Source organism: Pteropus vampyrus, unplaced genomic scaffold (genome assembly GCF_000151845.1).
Source record: "Pteropus vampyrus isolate Shadow unplaced genomic scaffold, Pvam_2.0 Scaffold15, whole genome shotgun sequence".
NCBI lineage: Eukaryota > Metazoa > Chordata > Mammalia > Chiroptera > Pteropodidae > Pteropus > Pteropus vampyrus.
This window is the reverse complement of record NW_011888796.1, coordinates 14,646,787-14,652,938: the sequence shown is the minus strand read 5'-3', so window position 1 is coordinate 14,652,938 and position 6,152 is coordinate 14,646,787.

The window sequence follows — 6,152 nt, the reverse complement described above, 5'->3', positions numbered from 1 at the left end:
TTCATCATCGTGAGCATCTGATGTTTTTTGCTGTCCCTCTAGCTCTTAGGACCCCCACTGCCGCCTCTGATTCTGGGCTTGCCCTTCTGGGATGGTAGTGCTGCTCCATCTGTCCTTCCATCTGTCCTTATTCTGGGCTGGGCATTAAACAGCCAGCAATGGAATCGATCACCTGGGGAAAGGATGTGCTAGGGAGGTCCTGGAGTTGAATGCGGTACTTTTCCCAGGCTAGCATATTTGCATTTTAATAGGGGTCTCCTAGGGTGAAAGAGTGCTAATTTAAAGGGGTTTCCAGGCATTGAAAGAGGAGGAGAAAGTAAATGGATCCATGCATTTCCCATCTAGAGATGACTACTGCTAATATCTAGATAATGATATGAATGAACATTTTTACCTTTAGAAGGCAAATCGAGACACTTTTACGTAACTCAGAAGTTGCTCACACAGTTTCTATGTATACCGTTTAGTAACACACTTCTTATTCTAGTAATCCCACTTCTGGGAATTTATCCTAAAGAAAAATCTAGAATAATAACATTAGCTATCGTATATTAAATTTTAATTGTATATCAAGGATTCTTCATCCATTGGATCACTTAATTCTTATGTCAAGTCTACAAAGCAGAAAACATCAGCTCTCACCCAAGGCTGGAAAAGTGAAAGACCTTGTCCAGGCTCTCTGCTAACAGGTTGGTCTGGCTCTGGGGCTCAGTGTCGGGAGGGTACCCCAGGAAAAGGTATCATTCATCTGGATCCCTCTCAGAGGTGAGTGTACCTTCTTGTCTCAGAATCTCTTTTCTTCCTCAAATGCTCCAAAGACCCTGGATGGGAGGAATGTGATCCAAAGTCTTGCCCTCACCTTCAGGGGTTGGGTGGCGGCAGGTGACAATGCCTGCTGTGCCTCCCACCTGTCTAGATTCAACTCTTTTGTAAAAGCTCTTTTTCTATGAAGCCTTCCGTCAATCTCTCAGACCCATTTTGTCTCTCCTTTCCCTGTTCTCTCCGTGTTTTGGAGCTATGTCTACATAACACAGAAAATATTGCAACTCATCACAGCATTTCTCAAAATATGTTCTTAGGATCCCAATCAGAATTCTCTTGGGAGCTGTTAAAAGTGCAGAGCAGCTGAATCAGATCTTCTGGTGGTGGGGCCCTGGAACCCGCATCTCACAAACATTTAGCGGTGCTCGTAGCACGGGGGAGAGAAACTGTACTGGCATACATGCCTCTTCAGAGCAGGTGATCTGTCGCAACGCCCTTTGTGTCCCCTAATGCACTTAACATCACGATGTACTGCAGATATAAGTGTTTGATGAGTTCAATATGGAGATGTATTTCTTAGAAAAGAAATGAGAATGGGAGAAGTAGGAAAAGTGGGATTGCGGGCATGGAATAACTGGAGAGGGTGTTTGAGAGCTTTTGAAGGAGAGTAGATGAGGTGGGGACTCTCAGGGCTGATTTTGGGTGCCCACTATTGGGGTCCTTTGCGTGTTACCCATAGATATTCAGTCAATGCCTCCCCTCCTTTTTTTGTCCATGGACACATACTTTAGTTGCAGATTTTTTTCTTGAAACCTGAGCTTTCAATGCCAGAATGAGAAATTGTGTATAAAGTGGGTCACAAGGAAGTGATAACTAATGCACAGACTATTTTAACTGCTGAATCAGAAATCTCTATCTACATGATGAAATATGCAGGAAGGAAAATATGCAGATGATAGGAGTGGAAGGGATGCTAAAATAATATTTTCAAAAACAATTCTGGCTCAACATAGGCTGGTGGGGCAGGTGGGAGCTCCAATGATACACAGAATAAAACTGCTGAACAAGAAGTCTTTCTACATGACGTAGGACTTCCTGAGGCACATGACCACTCAAACCCACAGCCCGACAGGCTTTGGCAATGTCATGCGGGCATTTTAGTCATTCTGCTTCATAGCACATGCAGGCGGGGCTTAAAGAAACCAAAGACAAGGAAAAGCAAAACCCACAAACAAAATTTAGAAATCTGGTCTATTTGCTCTTCTTTTTATTGTGGTAAAATATATAGAACATAAAAATTACTGTTTTAACCATGTTTAAATGTAAAATTCAGTGGCCATTGAGTACATGTGCAATGTTGTACAACCATCATCACTATCTATTTCCAGGATGTTTTTTATTATTCTAAACAGAAACTCTACACCCTGTAAGCAATAACTTCCCATCCCCCACCCCAGTCCCTGAACCATCATTCTACTTTCTGTCTCTATGAATTTGCTTATTCTATGTACTTCCTATAAATGTAATCATTCAATATTTATTCTTTTGTGTCTGCTAATTATACTTAGCATAATGTTCTCAGAGTCGGTCCATGTCGTAGCATGTATAGCAGAATTTCTTTATGACCAAATAATATTCCATTGTTCGTGTGGCACATTTTATTCCAATTCTTCAACTCTCAGAAGTAGGCATCATTGGAGCTCCCCCATGCTACCCCTCAGGCCCATATGTTGGGCCAGAATTCATTTGTGAGAATATTATTTTAGGATTTCTTCCATTCCTATCAATTTCCTTCCTGCATATTTGATAATGTAGATAGAGATTTCTGATTCAGCCGTATATCATATAATAACATACCACATTTTGTTTATCCCTTTGTAGGCTGATGGATAGTTGAGCTGTTTCTATCTTTCACTATTGTGAATAATGCTGCTATCAACAATGGTGTCCAAGTATCTGCTTCAGGCCCTATTTTCAGTTCTTTTGAGTTTATAGCAAGGAGTGGAATTGCTGAATTGTATGGTAATTTTATGTTTAACTTCTGAGGAACCATGAACTGTTTTTCCTAGTGGCTGCACCATTTTATAGTCCTACCAGCAGCTCATATTCTTGCCAATACTTGTTATTTTCTTTTTTCTGTTTTTTTTTTTTCAATAACAGCCATCTTAATGGGTGCAAAATAATATCTCCTCGTGGTTCAGATAGATTTTTTTTAACAGAAATCATACCAAGGACGCATATTATAGGCTACTTCACATAGTTCAAGTTTTGAACAGAAACTAGAAATCATAACATACCAAAAATAACACTAAAGAAGTTTGTAACTCATTTTATTGTGTACGGTATCTTTTTGTTTATTCTATTTTTGGTGTAAAGTTCTAAATTACCCTTCTTTATGCTCATCTTGAGTATCAGTCAATTTTTTAATTGATATGTTTTTGATTTTATCCAATGTCCTAAAAATTATTTTTGTACATGACATTCAAAGATGTTTTAATATCTGATCACAATTGTTATTACTTCTGGTATCCCATTGAATCAGCCTTTGGAGTTGAGTAGATTCTTTTGATTCCATTGTTAAGTTATGCAGCATTTTGTAGTTCGTAGGAACAAAGATAAAAAGTTGATTTTTTGAAGTTGAGCTGTAGTCTTTTCTTAAAACACTTATTGTAGTCAAATAACAGACCCAATGTATTGAAATACTCTCTGTTAAATGTTAATTTTCTTTTATCATAACCAACACATATGTTAAAGAGAGAACTTTTATGAACACTTGGTCAGTAAACATTTGAAGGCCTACTATCAGCCAGCCATTGTGCTAGGGGCTAGATACACATTGGTGACTAACCAGGCCTCATGGCACGTGATATAAGTTTGCAGAAAAGGATAGTCCTATTGTTTTTCTTTCTTGACTAATAACTTAAGAGATAACTCACAAAAGTTCAGGGATACATTTGGCCTAGGACCAAATTGTACTTATTGATTTGATTTTTACATATGTCTTCCCCAAAAGGATTTGAGTTAGTTAATAAGAGATACATACAATAATGTTAATATACAGAAAGGTAGAATCAGGATCAAGAAGTAAGGGAAGTTAACAACATACTAGACCTAAGTTGCATATTATGTATAATAATTACTATTATATAATTACTATGTTACTGTGTTTGACACAAACTCTAGGGATGCATTTGCTTGAAACAAAAACACACAACCGTTATTGACTTAAACAAGTAGAGGCTCCTTTATCTCGTATAACCAAAAGCCTGAAATGATTTAATCCATGGCTAGTACTACAGTAACTCTCTATCTGGGACCCAGGTTCTTCATCTTTTTGCTCTGCCATCCCATCCTTGATGTAGATTTTTGTCCTCATGCTGTCCTCATGCTGTCACTACAAAATGATTGCTATATCTCAAGTCAGGAAGAAAAGAGAAGGGCCAACAGGCAAGAGCTTTCTCCTACCTTGCTTTTTTTATTCTGAAAGGAATATCCGGTCAAGAACTATGAAGTGTCTATTTCACCTTATTTACAAGCTAAAAGTTACCTGCCATAGTTTCCATCACGGACACTGGCAGAAGTATGAGACTCCTGGATCGGAGATAACGGACTTTATTATTCACAATGCAGAAAGTAGCATGAGCATCAGCATATTTGTGGCAGTTCTCCTTGTCCTCAGGTCCCAAGGGGGCAATATAGAATGGCCCACAGAATGCCCACAGGAAAGCTGAACTTAGGAACCTCAGATCTTACAAAGTGGTCAATAGATAGGCTCTCCTGTTGCTCTGAAGTGAAACAATATCTCTGTTTTCCAAGGTTCTAAGCAAGCTTCCCCTGTGCTCTGGAGAGGCAGTATATCTTCCAAGGTTGTATGCCATTCAAACATCCTTGGGAAAGTAGTGTAAAACAGTGCCTCTGTTTGCAAGATATACATGGCACGTGATATAGTCTGTGGAGAATTGTCTCCCAACAATATTCTTCTCAGAGATTTCTGCTTATATTTTACTGGCCAGAACTATTACATATGGCCGCTTCTAACTGCAAGAGAAGCTATGAAATTGAGTATTTTGGGCTGAGCACATTGCTGCTCTAAATAAAATTGTGGTTCTCTTAGTAAGGAAATGCAAGTGAGGGATGGAGCTTCACGAGCAAGGAAAAAGCTGTGCTCGAGTGTTTTCATCTGTGTTATCATTAATCACACTGATCTTTTCCCATTGCATAACAAATTTTATGACACTTTATTGATCCTGTCAGAAATAATTCGTACAACTTAGACATAAAAATCCTTCCAGTCAAGTACCACCTTACAAATTTCAAATAAGCTATTGGTAGCTAGTGCAAAATTTTAATGTCACAACTGCATAAAATCTAAGTGTACAAGCCTATGATTTCTTAGAACTCTCTCCATTAAAAAAAAAATTGTATTAGTTATTTTTACACACTATTTGGGGGTGGGGGGAATGAGAATAACTTCTTTTAATTTAAGAAAATGTCATGAAATTTCCCATCTTCGAGTACCTGTAGCCTAAAGAACACGTTCTACTTTGTGAACATATAGGTGTTTTGTAAGAGGTTTATAAATATATCTCTTCTGCTTTCATTTATTTTAAGAGGATTTCTTCACCTCATGACAGTCATTTGGGCCTGACAATGTTACCATGGTAACCATGCTCCAAAAAGCTGGTTGCCCGTAAATATTGATCCTTAGCACCCCAGCACCTTTCACTACAATGCTCACCTTCCTTTCTTGAAGGAGGCTTTACTCAGAGTACGTTTAGGTCAAGGAGTCCACACCCAGTGGAGGTTAGGTATTATAACAGAAATCTACTGAATTTTCCTCCCAGGAACCAATCTAAGTATTCCACTGAGAATCTTGGCTGGACCCGCATCATGATGGCTTACATTTCCACTGTAACAGATAGGGGCAAAACTTTCTTTGTTGCCTTTTCAGCTGCATTGTGAGAGTCAGAAGCTCAGTCAATGTATCACCTAAGGCATCGAGGAAAAATTTCCAATGTGAATGGACATGCCTTCCCCCAAAACAGGTTTGCAAATGAAGTTTCAAAGCCCTTACTGCAGGATTTTGAAATAAAAATGCTTCTATCCTTTAAGGGAGGGAGAGATTTTAATCTGGGCAGTGCCCTAGGAACTTAATGATTGATCCAAAATGGGATCCAGGGGCGTTATGGAGGGCTGTAGCAGGGTGATCTCAGATGGAGGTCACCCCTCTTCTCCATAAATGGGGATAGCCTCTCCCTTTCAATGAGATTTTGTGTGCGAGCAAGGGGAGGCTTGTTAGAGAGAGCAGCTCTGAAAACTTAATTCTCCTTGCCAAGAACTAATGGACTGTCTTCAACGTGCATGAAAAATGTGTTCTGTATGGTGACCAG